This window comes from Galleria mellonella, unplaced genomic scaffold (genome assembly GCF_026898425.1).
Source record: "Galleria mellonella isolate WM207_F2 unplaced genomic scaffold, CSIRO_AGI_GalMel_v1 utg855, whole genome shotgun sequence".
In the NCBI taxonomy this organism is placed as follows: domain Eukaryota; kingdom Metazoa; phylum Arthropoda; class Insecta; order Lepidoptera; family Pyralidae; genus Galleria; species Galleria mellonella.
The window spans coordinates 258,811-280,233 of record NW_026442164.1 but is presented as its reverse complement, the minus strand read 5'-3'; the positions used below and the strand labels follow the sequence as shown (position 1 = coordinate 280,233).

Genomic DNA, 21,423 nt, shown 5'->3' with positions numbered 1-21,423 from the left:
CTTATAAATAATACTAAGAACTTATAGACAAATAACCTCTTCAAATCTTTTATTTTATTTACATACATTTCTTCTAAGTATTTTAGGAGTAACTTCTGTCTAGCAACAATGTAAGGTGCATCGTAAAACCACATTATAGCTCGTCCGAGATGCTAGATAAAACAATTTTGTTGACTTGTCGCATTTTACAATTTCTAAAACCATTAAATTCCTTGTTTGAACGGTTGTTATTTTTAATAGTTCTGTATTTAACTTTACAAGGAATTTTTATTACATACTATCTATATTATTAAATTATTAGAATAAAAACAATCTTTATTGAAATAAACTCGTTTCGAAGTCCATTTAAAACGTTACCTTTTGATGACGATTCACCCAATGATAAACTTTATTATCTCTGAGAAGAACTTCAACAGTTACACTTTTTAAATAATTTTTTATACAAAATACTTTATTTATTTAATTCTTTATTGTATTGTAAAACATGTACAATTGGCCAGTTAAATACCTTATGGCATTCTATACTGGCTTACTATTAGATAAAGTTATAAAGCAATTGATGAGCAGTAATGGGAAAGAATTGTGATTTTATACCACCTAACACGACCAAGTAAATGGAATTCTTGGAAACGACTAATAGTAAAAGTTTGTTAATTTCCTGTTATATATATATATATATATATATATATATATATATATATATAGACAATGAAAAAATATTGTATTTTTAATATAAAATTTTATTTTTATTTTCTTTGGTTTTTGAGACTGTCCATGGTGTAGTTTTACGTTGTCTTAGGTAAAAAAGGTACCTAGATTCGATTCCTGTTGTGAATGAGAAATGAAATTAACTTTCATAAGTTAACTCAGACATGGGTTTTTTTTTTTCATAGTGACATATCATTTTGCGATTTCTCATAACACAATTTAATCTTGCTTTATTATTTCTAGTTACAGGACCAGGCTGGCAGCTGGTGTAGGGCTGTTATATAAATACTATAGTAGGTATACAAAGAAAAGTTTGTCCATAACGGCTCTCCTGTGGAGGCTTTTAAACAAACCGCGGGGCACTAGCAGCTGGCTACTAACGCACTTAATTGTAAGTACATTTGTATGTGAAAGCATTGTTACCTCCAGTCGTGCTTCTACTATTTGGAATGTTACTTAGTAGCGTTCTTTGTACATTAATGATTGCTGTATTCGTTTCATCATCAGTATCGATGCTGTTTTTAAATTATTTTGGTTTAAAAGTATCGTCAAGGTAACAAATAAATTTTTGTTCACAGTTACAATGACATCTATTTTTGAGAATCTTGATGTCTAGTTGCCTCATGATTTTTATTATATAAATAATAGGTACCTATAACGTACTAATGTTTTATTAATTAATTCATAGATTTTTTGTTTTTTATTTTTTTATTTATTATGCTTTGGCCAAAAGTCATTAATTAAAAGGTACAAGTGTTAAAAACTTAGTAGATTCATAGATACTAGATTTAGAATATTTGAATTTAGAACAGTAAAATTGAATGTCAAATATAGAAATGTGGATAAACCAAGCAAAATTTTGTTTCGAAAAAAGAGCAATTTTAATCGTGCAGTAACTGAAATAGGACCAATACACAATTAAACTCGCGGTTAAAAAAATAAGAATCGGTTTAGTTTTCTCTGTAACATATGAATAAATATTACAACAGTAAATATTAATGGACAATGTACAGATATTGATTTATCTAGAAGCAAACGGAAATGTTATATATAAACAAGAGGATAAGTTAAACCACCATCCGAATCACAATTAAGAAGCACCGTCGCCCCGGGCTGTACCAATAGCAATCATCAGAATCGAGTCGTATTAACAAACGAGTATGTACCTAAATAAACAAGAGAAGTAATATAATCAATTCCAACAATTGAAAGTCGCTCAACGAGTCATGGAAAGAGCTCTGTTTGGAATTTCTCTGAAGGATTTAATTCGAAACAAAGTACTTCGTCACAGGACCAAAATTACCAGCGTTGCTTAAAGAATTTGTAATCTGAAATGAAAGTTGACTAGTCATATCTGTTGTAGAATCGATAACCGTTGGAGTAGACGTATTTTGGAGTGGAGATCGCGAATCGTCAAGAGTTGTGTGGGACGACCTGCGGCTAGGAGGAATAACGGCACAAGTAGGGTTACGAGTAATAACTAGCCAAGAAAAGAAGAAGATCAGTGGCGTATCGGAGAGGTCTATGGAACCATATCTATGTTGATGCGTGCAGTGCAATAAAATTGTTGGTTTACTTAGAAATTTAATAATTGTTAATTTAGCATTGCACGCACTAGGTCAATGTATCGCCTCACCAGTTTTGTATTAATTTCTCGTATGTTTGTATTTAGTATATAAAATCATTTTTATTTCTTAATTTTGTCAGTTATAACCGAGTCATTGCAAATATACACTTCCACAAACCTCGTCGTCCAAATACAATAGCGCAACATCCACCAGTGGACTGCATTAGGCTGATTGTGGTGAAGATGTATATACCCGATAGCTATTTTAATTATGTGATATTGCATAACGCCCACACTTGTAAACACGAGGCTAGCATCACCTTATAAAGAATAATTTGAGGTCGTGACTTCTGTACGGCTACTACGGCCGTGGAATGAGTCGTTCAATTAAACAAACCTGTACCGTTGACGTGGGTTGTCCGAGTCTATATTTTCATTAACTCTTCTATTAATAACGATCTTTAAAAAATATTACTTTTGGGTCTATCTACGAGTATAATTGCATTTTATGTACAGAAAAAATATTGAAAATGTTTTAAAAAAAGAACGAAAATAGATTACAAGAGTCACGTCGGCTGCACGAACGAAGGTCCTGTACTTTTCCCATTATGAGATAAATGATTAAAAAATATTACTGCGTTATTGGTTAAAGAAAACCACATGCCAAGTCTGAATTTGTTATCTTGTATTTTTCTCGCAAATCAGTTAGTATAATTTTTTTTTCTTAGTAGATACTTAAACTCTGAGCATAATAAAACTTGAATGTAAACTTCATTATCATAGTTTAGTGGTTTGATTAAAAATTCAAAACTTTTTTTCTTTTAAAACCTATATCTATAATATTTTATCATAAATGAAATAAGCGTCATATTATTATTTTAATAAATTTAAGTAATTCTTTTTGCAATAGATTTGTAAGACACTAGCATATACCCACGTTGATACTATATTAATTATATCACGATAGATGGGTTTTCTGTGGAGCAAAATCATGTTTTTTGCAGAGATTTTTTTATGCAACTTAGAATGGTAAACAAGCTGACCGCCCACCTGATGGAAAGTAGTAGCAGTCACTTATAGACATGAACAGTACCATAGACATAAAAGTGTATACCGTATAATCCACGATACCCTTCATGCGTTGCCACTCCTGAAGACTAAGTTATGCCTCTGCACCCTGGAATTTCAATGCTATATTCCACCCTTCGAACACGAACATTACAGAAGTATAATCAAACGACTTTGGTACAAAGTCTCCTTCTGATCACAAGATTTATCTATTTGAATCATTCTTGCAAATAAATATTCATTCATTCATTCGAATACTTCATTAAATAGTTTCTTATATTAATTAATTACAGTACAAACAGTACGAGAGTACGACAATGCTGTTACGCGTCTTATGCAATGCTGTCCACTAAGGCACTACTCAAAATGCCTCCCTTTAGCTATTGTGCTGTGTGCTCGCACGCTCCGAACGTTACAATAACATAACGGGACAATACTAACGCATTAAGATTTTTTACTGATATTTTCTGTATCAAGTTTTCGTAACTGAACGAAGCGTTTGATGTACGCCGCAGACTCACGCGTGCTGTAGGAAGTTAACAGATGTAGCAATACCGTATTGTATAACGTCTTTGTATAAATAGTATAAATTTATGTATGTATTGAAACATACGAAATATAAAACGTGTGCTTAGTTTTAAAATAAATTTTGAGGATTTTTATTTGAGCAAGTTGTCATCTTCCTAATCTGTTTATTTGTCCAGTTAGCATACTTGTTTCTTCAGATATCTGAAAATTTTATAACTTTGTGTTTTACGCATACATGTGAGGAGTATTTATATATTTTTATGTATTTGTATAGGCGTTTATATGCATGTATATATGTAAGTGTATATGTGTATGTATGTATTTATCAATGTATATATATATATATATATATATGTGCGTGTGCGTGTGCGTGTGCGTGTGTGTGTGTGTGTGTGTGTGTGTGTGTGTGTGTGTGTGTAATAATGAGTAGGGATATATATTTACATTATGACATGTATCACATCTCCATATTTAAAAATAACAGAATATTCATCGTGCTTCCAGTGAAATTGTTTATAATTACTCCTCCCCATCCAAAGGTTGCCCCATCCAAAGAAAGAGATCACTTTTAGCGATAAGGATAAGTATACTATTCTAATCTTTTATAGAGAAAACAATAAAAGTATCTATCTATAAAGAAACAATTTTAGCATTCTGTGATTAAATGAGAAATCTGTAGCGTGACTTCCGTCTATTCTTTTAACCATTTTAATAGAGATGGCACTGTAATGCTGACATTAGTTATATGTTTTTTTACTGCTTTGAAAAAAACATTATTTAGAAGTAAGTACTTCATTTACATTAAGTATGATTAATTGTACTCAATACTCTCTGTACTTGCCGTGTGGTCCCGCCATAGAATTGACCACCCCTTCTTTTCCCATGGGTGTCGTAAGAAGCGACTAATGAGGGCGAGAGATGGACAGCAGTCCCTCTTAAAGCATCTCCAAAGCCTAATTGCGGTTGCCAATCCGCCTGCCAAGCATGGCAATTACTGGCAAAATCCCCCAAGGGGAGGCTTATGTTCAGCAGACAGTTCAAGGCTGATATACATTATAAAAGGGAAAGATATTATTTTTTTATGTGTTTAAGATAAAAATAAGCATAAATTAGCAAGAATAATTAATAATCCATTATTCCTGCCAAATCACATGTATTTTTTTTTAATGACAACACCCAGAAAATAAAAAGGTATGGTGACTAGTATGGTTTTCTTACCGCTTCATCACAGTACTCTATAATTGTTGGTGTCTACTTAGAGGAGTTCGATTCGTCTAACACATTGAATGTGCAGTTGTTATGTGACATTGTTACGTAAGCCGTGTGTACCGTTAGGAGGCCGCAGACGACTGGCCCGAGCCGGCCCCGGCGGTCGCACCACCACGCAACACATTCAGAATGGGAGACATCACACGTGCTTACACGGAGAGGATGGATGGGATCATATTTATTAGTGGTAGTTGTCGCCAGGGTTGCTAGTTATGGTTTTTTATTTTTACCCAAATTTTAAATATTTTTTCTCCAATTTAATACGGTTTCTTTTACTTTTACTCCAACTCTACTATGTTTTGTCAGGAGTCATTGTTTAATATTCTGACACTTCCCCAATAAGAGTGACTTAAAGAATATGCTTTTAACATTGAGTCCGCCTTGTACATACTAATTTTTAATAATCCTGCTACTATTGTATAAACATAATTATAAATTTATTAATTACAAATTACTAAATAGTTTCGTTTATATTTTTTTTGGTTTAATATTTAGATTATTGCTGACAGTGCTTTGTCCTGAATACGTCACTCACAACGTATAACAAGAAGCAGGTTTGTTTATTTCAAGGAATCCAATAAACATTTTAAAGTGACGTATTTTAAAAAACAAAGTCACCGTTTCGTATTTGGCAACGAAATCTCCGCGGTGCCTTGATATCAATCATGTAAAATGATGTAGAGGTTGAATAACTAATAAACAACGATGATTTTGCCCTTCAGAATTACCCTTTAAATTACATACATCAGCAAATATATTTTTATTTCACGGCTAAAAACAATTATGGTACATACAGAAGTGAATGGAATGAAGAGTAAAGAATTGACTCATGGTGATGGAAATCAGTTTATATTTCAAGATAGGAAATTTATTTTATGGTGCAAAATGTATTTGTTAATACATGTACGCTTTGTTTTTTTTATACTCCTTATTTCACTAAAACATACAGTAATAATAACAAATAGAAATAATGTAAACTTTTTTATTTATTTATTTTTATTTTTTATACAACTTAGAATGGTAAACAAGCTCTTCCAGTCAACCTCACATAGTGACATAGGAAGTAGTGACTGGGCAGAAGTACAGCAAAACAGAAATCTAAGCTACAATAATAAATATTTACATTATATACAAATAAATATACCTATATTTATATCAGAACGGTGGCAAACAAGCGTACAGCTCGTCTAATAGTAAACGGTCACTGTAGCCTATGGACGCCTGCAACACTAGGGGTGTGACGTGTGTGTTGCCGACCCTAAAGAAACCTAAATACATCCTTTTTGAAGAACCCCATACTGTAGTCTCTTGGGAATACCTCGTCAGGGAGTTCATTACAGCACACATTATTCTAAAGAGTAGTATATATATATATATATATATATATATATATATATATATATATATATATATATATATATATATATATATATATATATATATACCCATTGAATTTATATATATATATATATATATATATATATATATATATATATATATGATAACTAATACGTCCGATTAAGATACAAAGATAGCCGTGATCTCATTGATTCTCAACAAAAACCAGCAATAAGTTGAGCAGATAATAGGCGGGGGATATCATTAGTATGCAGGAGCTTTGCATTGGTTTTAAAGTTCATTACACCTAGTAATTGAATGTACATAAATATACAGTGGGCATAGTGCATGCGAGGTTTTAGTTTTTTTAAGTAATTCCTAAAGTAGGAGTCTCTCCATTCGTCTGTATTTTTATGTATATATTACGTAATATATTCGGCAATTCTGTTTCAAATGCAAAATTTCCATAGACAGAGTAAAGCAGTTGTGTTTGCATGACTGTTTTTCGGTTTGAAGGGATATGGCGTGAATTTACAGGTAACACCTAAGTCCTCAGGAATGGCAAAGCATGGGAGGTATCATGGGCGAAACAGTATACTCTGTTATCTCTATGTTACTTTTCATGTCTATAGGCGACGGTTAACACTTTCCATAAGGTGGGCCATCAGCTTGTTTGCCATTCTAAGTTGTATAAAAAAAATATAGTGAAAGATAAAAAAAATATTTTTATTAAAATAAACATTGATTTAAGCTATTTTGAATACTATTTTTTTTTTCATTATCGCCTATTACATTAATTTTAATTTAAATATTGAATGATTGATTTGAATTTATATCGTGTAGAAATTCACTCTCTTACTTTTGTCACAGTGTATGGAGTTTTTTATATTGTGCTACTGTTATAAATGCGAAATTTTATGACGACATTTGAATGGATACATATTTGTTACTCTTTTACGCAAAATCTACTAAATTAATTTCATTGAACTTTGGTACACAGACAGGTTATATCCTAACATAGAATATAAGATACTTTAAATACTGATTCTGGTAGATCAAGCCGCGGGTTATAACTAGTTATTAATATTCCAGTAGACAGATTGAAACCGTTATGTAATTTATTTTCAAAATTAATATTAACGTGGAATTTTACATTTACCGCAATAGATATTGTGAAGATAAAAGGTTATGCGTATTCTAATATGTCTCTGCCACGCCCAGCGGCCGCGTGGAGCACGAGGCTCGGTGCAACAATGCAGTGACGTGCACAGTTATACGAGAAAAATGGATGTCACCGGCGCGTGACCTCGCGGACGGCGTATAAGGAGGTCTACTCAACTATCACGCTATTAAATATACAATACAATAGTTAATGTATTTTTTTCTAATTATTTTTTTACATAACTTAGAATGGCAAACAAGCTGACGGCCCACCTAATCGAAAATGGTAACCGTCGCCTATAAACAAGAGCAGTACCATGGACATAACAGAATATACTGTTTCGCCCAAGATACCCCCCATGCGTTGCCATTCCAGAGGACTCAGGTGTCGTTCCTCTGTACCCTGTAAATTCACGCCATATCACACCCTTCAAACTGAAACACAGTCATGCAAACAACTGCTTTACGGTTGAAACACCTATTAAAAAAGACAGAAGATATACCTTTTTATTTTGTTATTTTAAGGATCAAATTTGAATAATTGATTTCCAGTTGTAATATGAGAAGCCACCTTAATCTCACAGATTGTATGGTAATGCAGTGTCAGTCACGCGACAATCCGTAACGGTTATAGGTCATGAACCGTTCGCATCAGCGCTTCCCAAAGTGTAGGAGCTAAATGTAAGGGTTCCGCGGAAGAGAAAGCGGGGCTCCTCGTATTAGTGACACGCTGTCAATATTGGAGATTTTGATTCAAATTAAATAAGCACGCTTTAGTATTCATCAAATTCTGTAAATTATTTAATCCTTACTTAATATTTTATTTTATTTTAATATTACATCTGGTATCAATTGATTTTAAGTCCCCTTCCTTAAAAAAGCAACTAAGATAACTTTACAGGCAAGGGATGGGCAGCAGCGCCCCTCTTAAAACATTCCCAAAAGCCTAACTGCGGTTACCAACCCGCCTACTAAGGTCAGCAACTATTGGCAAAACTCCCAATAGGGGGGGGGGGGGGGGGAAGAACTATGTTCAGTAGTGGACAGTTAACGGCGGATATGAGCTGATACTTTAAATATGAAAGTGATTTTGTTTGTTTGTTACGTCTTAGCCACATAAGGACTTAACGAATCACTTTAAAATTTAGCATACACAAATACGCGTATACGAAATTTCATATTAATAGCTCTCTATTCTATATAGTTATATAGAATAGAAAAGAACACTTTTTATCTAAGTAAACAAATTCCGATCACGCGGAGGAAGTCTGGGGAAAAGCTAGTAATAAATAATTGTCCTTTTATCCTGTCAAATGAAAATTTGTGAAAATGTATGTAATAAAATGTGTATGTAATGAAGTTTATATATATATATATATATATATATATTTTTTTTCTTTTTCTAGTCTGCTAATTGGCAATCTGTTCCTTATAGAACAATAGTCCATTCTGCTGTTTAGATGTCAGGTTTTAATCTTGTTAATATAAGATGAGGCCAATCCATTAACCAGCTCTCAGTCTCTGTCTGCAAATCTTTCTACCAATCCTTGGATACTGTGTCTTTTTAATCGAGAGAAACAAATGCTTCCCGATCCCTGTAACTGAGCGGCCAATTCATTTCTATGGCTGTTCAATCTGGACTGATAGTTTTTGCTGAATGTCTCGATTTCCTGTTTAATCCTTTTCAGTTTGATGTCCATATACTAAAATTTATTACTTAGATATTGTGGTTTATATAATTTTATATATATTAATAATAATAATAAGCCTTTATTGCTGAAAGTATTACGTTTTACAAACATTTAACACTACAATTCTAATCGACTTTTCCAGCCTGTCCTTTGACATAGGCCTCCTCAAGATCCCTCCACTTTTCTCTATCTATCGTTAATCTATACCACAACTTTACCGCTGTTCTTTTTATGTCATCCTCCCATCTTTTTTTCTGGCGTCCTATCTTTCTTGTCCCATATCTTGTATACCAGTCTGTGACTGATTGTGTCCATGTGTTATTTTGTCTCCTCATAATATAATTAAATATTTATTTTGTTTGAGTAAATATTGTAAACCTTTGATCATTCATTGAAGGGAACAACGAAGAGTCGTTCATTCGAAATACTAAACAATAATTTAAAATTTTTTTCCACAAAAGTAATACACTTTAATCTTGACAACGTTAATATAGAACGACATAAAATTCCGCCTCTATCCATGCAAAAAGAGTTATCAGAATAGATTTACAATTAAAAACGGCACTTTTTGACGTCAGTTTTTTTTTTATGAGTGAAAATGGTATGGTAACCCCGCCTGCGCTAACGGGATACGCTGGCGGAGCACCAGTGAAGTGTGATAGATGAGAATGAAAACAGACCAGTTAGCCCATCATGACGAATTCATCAGGAATTAACCATGATAGTTTCCAGGAGAACCGCGAGGAGGTCGACCTGGTTGGGTATATTGCAATGGTATTCTTAGTCTCCATTACTAACAATTCCGTTCCCCCCTTTTGAAGTTCGTTGAAAATGAACAGATAACGTAAGCATTGCTAATTTCGGTATTAACACTCTCAAAAGTTTGGAAACCACTGATTTAGAATAGATACGCCAGCGTGTACGGACGCAGTCGCTATTTACCTACTCGCAGTTGTCCGCGGCACCGGTTCACTTGTGTATGACTGTCTACTCTCTATGCTTGTGTCAACTGGGCCTAATGTTACAAATTGTATGGTAATAGAATACGGCGCGGATCGTCCGTAATACAGTTACCGGGTCATAAGTTCAAATCGCACAATACTGACGTTCGAATAGGCGGCACTATATATATTATGGGCCATTATCTGTTGCAGTTAATATTTTAACCGACTGTTAAAAAAAGGAGGGTAATTATTGCTGTGTACATTTTTTTATACAACTTAGAATGGCAAACAAAGTGACGGCCCACCTGATGGAAAGTGGTAACCGTCGCCTATAGACATAAGCAGTACCATGGACATAACACAGTATACTATTTCGCCCATGATATCCCCTATGCCTTGCCATTCCTGAGGAGTCAGGTGTTATTCCTCTGTACCCTGTAAATTCACGCCATATCCCACCCTTCAAACCGAAACACAGCCATGCAAACCCTTAACAGTTTTACTGATTTAATCTTTAATTTATAAGTGAGCATGCCTATATGTATATAGTGGCTCAGAATGGTTCCTTATGGCAATCTATGGGGGAGGCCTATGTCCAGCAGTGGACAGATAGTGGCTGAAATAATGATGACGCCTATATGTTTCCTCCACGTAGTCTTCTACGTAAACCACCATAGTTAATTCCAGGTGAACTGATCGCTATGAGGGAACTGACCAGACTTCTTGCTCGCCTATCAACACTCACTACAAGAGTACGTTTACCATTCAGCTTGTTTGCCATTCTAAGTTGTATGAAAAAAATCCATTTCATTTAATGTATTTCATAATAATACACATTGTGCCGAAAAAATATTAATAAAGGTCCTAAAAATATTTTACTATTCTAACTGTCCACTGCGGGGAGAAAGAGATTGTTAGTAATGGAGTCTGAGAATCCCATTGCTAGCAATATACCCAACCAGGTCGACCTCCTCGCGGTTCCCCCTAGAAACTATCATGATTAATTCCAGATAAATTCATCATGATAGGCTAACTGGCCTGTTTTCATTCTCATCAATCACCCTTCACTGGTGCTCCGCCAGCGTATCCCGTTAGCGCAGGCGGGGTTACCATACCATTTTCACCCATCAAAAAAAAACTGTCCTCTGCAACATAAGTATATGAACGTATTAAAAACAAACATTCTAACAAATAAATGATCGTACCTCGAAAAAAAACACCTAAGTCACACTTCTCATTTCTAATATGATAATTTTCTTTATAAATGTCGTCCTCAGTTCCTCAGACTGTGCGTAACAAACGGACCAACCAATAAAACGTCATCTTTACAATGCCAGCAGAGTAGAAACTCGGAATAAGTACGGCCGTAACGTGTCATTACACTGGCGGCCACGGTGACTACACAAACGTATGTCAATCCATTGGTATGTCAACGCTATTGACAATGACTTTTAAGGCGAAGTCACTGAACACGTGTATTTGTTTTTTAATGGGTGATAATGGAATGGTAACTCCACCCGCGCTATCGGTATACACTGACGGGACACCAATGAAGGATGATAGGTGAGGATAAAGCAGGTCAGTTAGCCCATCGTGACGAATTCAACAAGAATTGTTCACGATGGTTTCCAGGGGAAACCGCGTGGAGGTCGACCTAATAGGGCATATTGCTAGCAATGGTGCTGCCAAACTCCATTGCTAACAACCCCTTTCCCCCCTCTGAACACGTGTAATTCACTATTTGTCATGATACAAATTTCTTTTTATACAACAAAAATAAAAATACAAAGTCGCGTATGCGACCCAGGGGGTCTACCACGTAACGAAATTCCGAATTTTCGGACTCAATTTTGTGTTTATATTCATACCGAAATCGAACCACTAAACGGAGCTTCATATTTTGTTGGTCATCGAATGTGTCTTAAAAATTAAAAGGAACGATATTTAACATTTTTAATATTTGTAAACGGTTACGTGTAACGTAATTTTAACATCAAATTTTTGTTTCGTTCAACTCCGAAATTTTGGAAAACTTTTCAGTATAGACTGACGGGGGAAGCATTCTAGCACATTCTGTGGTTAATTAACTTTATATATTTTTATATGCAGCAAAGACTTTGTCAAGTATAAATATGTATATTTATAAAAAAATAATTTAGAGAAATAATAGAATGAATTGTAGCAGCAACTGACACTTAAATAGTTGTCACCATCAATTTAACATTCAAATCTCGCGCGCATTCCTCGACGGGCTCATGTCAGCGGGGGATCTATGGGCACACTACATACGAGGATATAGTGAGTAGTAGGGAACGCTACGAGCAAGGGAAATCACTTACGCACTTCAAAGCAACAGCTTCCCACCAACGTTAAGAAATATTAAAAAAAAAATGTATATTAAATATTTTCTATTTTTATTGTGAATGTCAACTTTATTGACATAATTTTCTGTACGTTTTAATTAAATATTTTTTATTGCATTTTCATTATCATCAACTGAAAAGTTACAATTTAGATATCTGTAACGAGTCTGAATAAAGAATGTACTTTCTTTTACTCTTCTATTCTTACTCTTACCAATTTAATGGCTTAACCGATTACTTTGAAATTTGTACTATATTGAATAGAGAAGAATATAGGCTTTTTATATAGATCTGGGGGTCTACCATGAAATGAAATTCCGAATTTTCGGGCTCAATTTCGTGTTTTTGTTCGTACCGAAATCGACCCAGTAAATGGAGCTTAACATTTCATTCATCATAAATCCTATACTAATAGTCCAGAGGAACGATACTTTAGCATTTTTAATATTTTTAAACGGTATGTATCATGTAATTTTAACATCAAATTTGTGTTTCGTTTGGATCTGAAATTTCGGAAAACCTTTCATGGTAGGCCCTCTGGTCTATGAACATAGCCCGATTACACGAATGACGTCACGAGTACAAGCCAATAGTGCATATTACTTTAATACTTCCACATTATAATACCATGAACATTAGTAATACAAAAAGACTACCATGCTTAGTATTTTTAATTCAGGTTTTCCATTATTGCACTGCTATTATACTCCTGTGATCCTAGTCTTTTATATTCACTACAACGAGTACAATTTTCAAGTAATTGAGCAATTTGATCATCATCAATCCTTTACAATTTCTTCAATTTCTAACTAAACTCATCATTCGTTCAAAATTGTTTCAAATTTCTTTCTATGAGAGACTCCATCGTCATTCTTCTCTTGCCCCTGGAATATTGGCCTCAAAATTATTTTCCGTTATATTTTTTTTTAATGGGTGATAATGGAATGGCAAACCCCACCCGCGCTATCGGTATACACCGGTGGGGCACCAGTGAAAGATGATAGGTGAGGATGAAGCAGATCAGTTAGCCCATCGTGACGAATTCAACAAGAATTGTTCACGATGGTTTCCAGGGGGAACCACGTGGAGGTCGACATAATAAAGCATATTGCTAGCAATGGAGCTGTCAAACGCCATTGCTAACAATCCCTTTCCCCCCTTTCCGTTATATTGCACACTCTAAACTAACATGCTCATACCAATGACTCATATCAGCCAAACAATCAGATACGTGTGTCATAAAACGCCACGTTCTCTGTGGAATACATTAGTGGGTGGATTTAGGAATACGTGTGTCATAAAACGCCACGTTCTCTGTGGAATACATTAGTGGGTGGATTTAGGGCTAAAGCAGAATAGACGAGCCGTTTTATTCTATATGGTGGACTACAAACGACGCCGGCGCATCGCACTGTCGACCGCTCACGGCACAATATGGACGTGATGACGTCACGGCATTCATGCCACATCTGTTAGCCAAATGAAACAGATTCTAATGTTGTCGACGTAACTTTATAGTTTTAAACGTATAATATAAATAAAATAGACTCATATATTTTAAACTGAAGTTTGTACATATGTGTATATGAGTAGCATATATTGGATAGAACGACGGAGAAGAATAAAAATGTACAACATGAATTTTTGTTTTTCTAATAGATCTCCTCTAGTCAAATCCAACATCGTAGTGTAGACAGAGAGAAATTAATGCCCAAGACAGAGACAATATCCAAAATCTGTACCCTTACATACATCCCTTGTTTAATATTCCTTACTTTACTTATTTGATCATGGTTTTACCAGAGGGAGACTTAGTACAAAAGTCGATTGCTTGGGTGCCTCTGTCCCATTCGTGTTTCAACCGTGACGCAGTTGTGTTAGCATGGCTGTGTTTCGGTTTGAAGGGCGGGATATGGCGTGAATTTACTGGGTACAGAGGAATAACACCTGAGTCCTCAGGAATGGCAGCGCATGGGGGGTATCATGGGCGAAACAGTATACTCTGTTATGTCCATGGTACTGCTCATGTCTATAGGCGACGGTTACCACTTTCCATCAGGTGGACCGTCAGCTTGTTTACCATTCTAAGTTGTATAAAAAAAAAAGTTCCACAGACACTTAACTCTTCCCTCAAATAGAAGCAAAAAGTCTACTTGAATAGTTAAGAAAAAAATCGATAGTAAATCACAAAAGAACTGTATTTAAAATTGTCCTAAATATAGTACAATATTTATGGTAATAATAATAATAATAATAAATTTACTACTACACACAGCGTGCCCACTCCCTGCTCCTCTCCTAACCGACCTCACCTCATCTATGTGCTTGAAATATGATGGTGGATACATCAAAAGAATAACGTAACGCGCTCGCATACACATTTCATATATATAATATACGTAGAACTACTATGAATCACTCCGTTTTCGTGTGATACCTCTGGCATTTACAGATCAAGATATTTTTGTGTTTATGCATAGATTAATTGGTTTTAGTTTCGAAAATATACAGATTAAGCAAAGAAATTATAGACATTCCTAGCCCACTTTTTGTAATACGTGAAGATGGAATGGTAACCCCGCCTGCGCTATGGGTATACGCTAGCGGGTCACCAGTGAAGGGTGACAGGTAAAAATGAAGGCAGGTCAGTTAGCCCATAGTGACAAATTGAACAAGAATTAACCAATATGATTTGCAAAGGGAACCGTGTGGCGGTCGACCTGATAGAATTCTAGCAATGAGACTGTTAAATCTCATTACTAAATAGCAATTCCTTTCCTCCCTTCCTAGGCCACTTTTTGACCCACTCAATATAATATGCAAATCACAGCTTCAGGATTACTTTGAAATATTTTATGCTCTGCCTACCTTCATTGAGAGAATAAACGTGATAAAGTCGTAACAATACGTGAACCCTTATTTACAACACAATAAGGTCGAGAGACGCGTGTGCGATGCAAATGTCACCGATATGCCCCCAGCGGTTTAAATATGGAGATTTGTCTAAAAATAACCGCTCTGTACTGATGACAGGCTCACTGTAACACACGTTGGGCTGCATGATTTATTTGTTCTAGAATTTGTATCTGTCAATAACATATCTCAAGCAATCAGGAGGGGAACACTGTTTGTACGTTTTACATGGATACATGTTTCTGTCGCCAAGCAGCTGTGATTGCAAAGCAATGTTTACGATAGAAGAATGGTATTACGCTTATGGTAGAAAAAGCTTGGGACTTTGAACAAAAGTCGTTTGCTTGAGTGCCTCTGTCTCATTCGTGTTTCAACCGTAAAGCAGTTGTGTTTGCATGACTGTGTTTCGGTTTGAAGGGTGGGATATGGCGTTAATTTATAGGGTACAGAGGAATAACATCTGAGTCCTCAGGAATAGCAACGCATGGGGGGCATCAGGATGAAACAGTATACTCTGTTATGTCGATGGTACTGCTCATATCTATAGGCGACGGTTACCACTTTCCATCAGGTGGGCCGTCAGCTTGTTTGTCATTCTAAGTTGTATTAAAAAAATCTGTGAGTTGAGATCTTCATATCGCAATAAATGATAATGCGTAAGTTTTCTTCTATTTAATAAAAATGGCATGTGTGTACTCGCCCATACTTTTAGTTTATCATGATCTTCATCATGACAGCCTTCAACTATCCACGCTTGGCAGGCGGATTGGCAACCAGAGTTAGACTTTAGAGATGTTTTAAGAGGGACGCAACTGCCCATCCCTCGCTGTCTCTTAGTCGCCTTTTACGACATCCACGGGAAAGGAAGGGGTGGCCTATTCTATGCCGGAAACTACACGACCATACTTATGGTATAATATATAATGGAAGGGAATTACTGAAGATTTAAACAAGAAGGATAAAATCAGATCAGTTTGTCCATCGTGACGTAACTTGTAAGTTATCTAAAGTTGTTTTTTCACATCTGGCAGACCAAATGTAAATGTTCTAGGGGAAAGAATTGTTGATAACGCGGGCTACTAGTGCCATTGCTAGCAATATACCCTGTCAGGTCGACCTCCACGTGGATCCCCCTGGAAACTATCGTGCTGAACTCCAAATATATTTATCACGGTGGACTAACTGACATGTTTTTTCACTCTCACCTATCATCCCTTGCTGGTTCCACGCCAGCGTATATCGTTAGCGCAGGCAGGGTACCATTCCATCTACGAATACAGTAAAAAAAGACCAAATGTTTTTTACCATCATACTGATATAAATAAAAAAATATGTTCTGTTTGTCATGTTTTCTATTCAACATAATAATATCATAAATATAAAAATGAGCTTTGTTTGTTATTATTTGGCTCTTTAACGGCTCGACCAATAGTCAATAGTATATACATATATATATATATATATATATATACACTGATATTTCATCGCATTGTATAAAGTATAAAGATAAAATGAAAAAATATTTTTTATATATATGAGATATTATTCATGACATTATTTTCTAATTATTAAAGGTCATCTTTAAATATAAATGTCATATAGCAATCACTCTTCAATCATCATCAATAAAGAAAAAATCAAAAAGCTAATTAACCTGATATAATATAGTCTTCCTTCATGTAATAAAGCAAAGCAAAGCTGATATAGTATAGTCTTCCTTCATGTAATAAACATGTCAATAAACAATTAAGTGTGACAAAAAGTATGTACTGTCTTTAAAATCTTGGTCTTTGATTTAAAAAAAAAAATAAGTAAATTAAAACTAGAGATTTTGAAAACACTTGATTACTGGCCAGTGTGCGTTGGCGCATTGAGAGCCAGGGAACTGTGTCAACAGATGGCCGTCGATTTTATCTGTTGACAACAGTCCCCTGGCTTACATTGCCGTTGTCTTAAGTGTCTGTGACGCACGCCAGTGCTTGACCTGTGACATTGAAGTGCATGTAACTTTCTCATCTCATTTATTAAGGTAATTTTACATCGAATCAGTTACAGGCATTAGTGTCGACACTGAAAACTGACTCGCACTGTTTACAGAGGGTCAGTGGACTGACTTTAAGAATATATAATGAAAATTTTAAAATCTTCTAAGTCTTTTAAGATTCTTTAAATGTCGATTATAATTAATCGACAATTCGATTCAAGGAATCAGATTTTTTCATATTGGCCTTCATTCACGTAATTTTTTTTAATACTACCACTCAGTTTATTATTTGATTGGGGCCGCAAATAATCTGCCAATCGATAATTTAACCAATAATACAATATAAGTAAGCGATTTTTAACAACTACTTGATATTGTCGGTAACAAGTACTAGAACAATAATATCATAATAGGTATAAATGTAATAAATTTTAATAGACAAACTAAACAACCACTAGGTCCATCATTAAAGTAAGAGTTACTTTAAACAAAAAAAATATCAACAAATTCTATTAGCCATATTGTATAACTAGTAGGTAAATATTCCTTAAAAAATCACCGGCTTTATTTGTAACAAAACCAGATTGATTCTGATTTAAAAACCAAACTTCTAGATCGATTTTGTTGAAACTATAGGACCAATTTAAAGTACTTATATCCTTTCAAAAACAGAAATTTAATCAATTTATAAATGACAAATTTCCTTCTTTTTTTAAATCGGTACAAATACAATGAAATTTAGAAGCCGTTTCTTTCACCAGTTAAAAATATCCCAAGTGAAACATGGCCAGCCTTGTAAATAAAATTATTAAGCAATAACTTCGGTAAGGCAACGAGAACAATACAAATCGGCCGCTGTAAAGTTAGCGCTGGGCGCGAAATAAAAATAAGAACATAACTACTTCGCATGCGGCGAGCGCCCACGTACTACAGAATTAACTATACCACCTACTACAGTACTATACACGGTCCAGTCCAGTGGGCCAGTAGCTTAGGGCCGGCGCCCACTGACCGGCTGGTATCAGATTTTACGAATAAAATACCGTAATGGGATTACATTAAAGTTTAAATATCGAAGTTGTACGTGTTTTATCACAGGCATAGGCTTGAACAGATGTCGCAATTGGTTTGATTTGTGTGTAATTTTTTAACCCTTAATAGACTCATTTAACCTTATTATCATTATAAGTTTTTATTTATTTATGTAGAAACACGTTTATTAAAATTTTGAATGGGAATGAGTTTGCTGTTAAATAGTAACTAACTTTTGTTATCAATGAAATTAAAATTATTTGTATCCTTTTAAATATATGTATGTTCCACAACTGAAACAGGGCCTTGTTTTCTAAAACGATAATAGAGAGAAGGGTTGAAAAATGACAATAATAATATGGCGTCTGAACTTTCAATTGTTTAACAATCCATGTATCTTGATGAAAACTGTATAGTTTGACTGACAGAGCACACTCTAGTTTTCATATCTCTTATATTGGAGAACTCGCGTCGTCCATCTGCATCCATGTCAGTGATCCACGCGCTATAAAATTATATATATCACATACTATTGAATACGGTAACCGGTGGACCAGAAGCTTAGGGTCAGCGCCCACTAACCGGGTGGTATCAGATTTTATAAAGAAAATACCATAATAGGCTGACATTAAACTGGAAATATCAAAACTATGCATTTATATTATTACAACCAGCTAGCATATGTTTTCAGTAATAAATTCGACAAATTTATATCATTCTACCATTTCTACTACGACAATTATTTTAGAATTTTACAGTGATATTTTTATGTTTAATGATATAATTTGAAATAAGAAGACAAAAAGATCTTATTATATCTATATAGATATATGTATAATTATTTCAGTATGTTACTATAATATATATCACATATTTTTCACCATATATCTGCCCTTCATACAGTTTCTATTTTTACCTATAGCTCTACCATATTGCATTACGCTCGCTACTTGGACAAAGTTTTATTGAGCAATAAAGAATAAACAAACATCGTATAAGGCGCGTAACTAAATACATAAGAAACCTACAATTGTTTGAAATCAGTTGAAAAATACTATAGATCATTATCACGTAACAGTTTTAATGGTTTTAAAATCAATTTCTTCTTTCGATTTTACGACGAATCGCCGCCGGTACTTTTGCATCTCGCTCGCGCCGCGCCAGTGTTGCCGCTACAATAAAAGTTGGGAACAAACGAAGCGATAAATCACTTGCAATTCCAAGAGCGGTGTTGCCACTTGGCAGCCATAAAACGTAATTGAATAATACCATAACACATCAACTTACTGGTGAGGTGGCTCTTAAAATTTGTTAATAGACAAATTCACACTGACAAATCTGAACGTCTTCTCTATTAAGTAATTAGGACTAAATTGATTAGGAATTAATTAACGAGTTTATTATTTATATAAATATATTTTATTAATTAAAAGAAATAAATTCATTAAAATATATATTAGTTTTACAAATAAAAATAAAATAAGAAATTACTATAAATATATCCATCTAAAAATTGTAAATGTGTCTCTATATTTTTCCAAACTCAGCTGCTACAAAAAAACCACCGCTGTAGTTCTAGTATTTTACCACGTCTTATAGTTCACGAAGTGCTTCGGTTTGAAGAGTAAAAAATCTGTGAATTCACTGTTATCTAAAAGAAAGGTAATTTTCCATTCTATTCAGGCATGGCAAAGCATCTGTGGTACTAATGCGTATCACAATAAGGTAAATAATAGACAATATGTACTGTTGATTGGCGAATTTTGTCATTTTCTATAGAAAATTCGCCAATCAATTCTTATAAGAATTGAAAGATATACTAACTTAAATATAATATAAGATATAATAACTATAAATAAATAAGTAACCTTGTTTTATTATATATTTAATTTAATTTTCACTCTTGACAATATTAATTTGTGATAACTTGAAAAATATATACATAATATGAAACAAATCATGCACGTCATAGAGATCCGATTAAAATTGGAGAATCAAGATTCAGAACCTGTGTTCAAATTATAAGACCTAGAGAGATTTAGGGTCTAACATGTTATACAAATTAAGTTTCATTATAATTCATGTTGACTTTACTACCGCTGTACAATAGTCGAAAGAAAATCAATTAAAATAATAAGATATCGCTCTGAACGGTTCCTGTGGATCAGGCTCAAACAAAGAAAAAATTCGCGGTATGTAACCAATAAAGGGGTTTATTGCGGGAAAAGAATACTTGGTATTCTCGAGTTTAAACCTTATTTGGTTAATTGGTTGCTTTCGCCTCATATAGGGATTCTTAAAGAGCCGTATAAAGATTATCTACTAAAGAAAATGGTGCTATTTTTATAACATTGTCTATAACAAGAACTTGTAAGAACAAAATATATGTAGTTATTTGATTAGGATTATTTTGTTTAATTCCACTACCATTAGTATGCAAGTAATTCTAATAACCAATAATATGAACTTCCCTAATGGGCATTAGCGTATCTTTTAAAACATAAAAAAAAAACACAGCCACTCTTTGGAATCAACTTCCAGCAGCAGTATTTCCGAACCGATACGACAACATAACCTTCAAAAAAAGAGCATATTCCTTTTTAAAAGGCCGGCAGCACACCTGCAATGCCGTAGGTGTTGTGGGTGACCATGGGCGGCGGTAGTCACTTACCATCAGGTAAGCCGCATGCTCGTTTGCCCCCTGGGTTGTAAACAAAAAAAAATCTCCAAAGTCTAACTGCAGTTGCCGATCCACCTGCCAAGCGTGGCAACTACTGGCAAACCTCCTAAAGGAGAGGCTTACGTTCAGCGCTGTACAGTTAAATGATGAAGATTTATTTTACCTAACACAAATCAT

General features: G+C 34.4%; 1 protein-coding gene across 2 annotated transcripts in view; it reads right to left on the bottom strand.

Annotated features, from left to right (window-relative positions):
• The window catches only part of LOC113513277 (rho GTPase-activating protein 7), a 422,365-nt gene that overhangs the window by 272,819 nt on the left and 128,123 nt on the right, over positions 1-21,423 (bottom strand). The gene's annotated exons all lie outside the window — the stretch shown is intronic.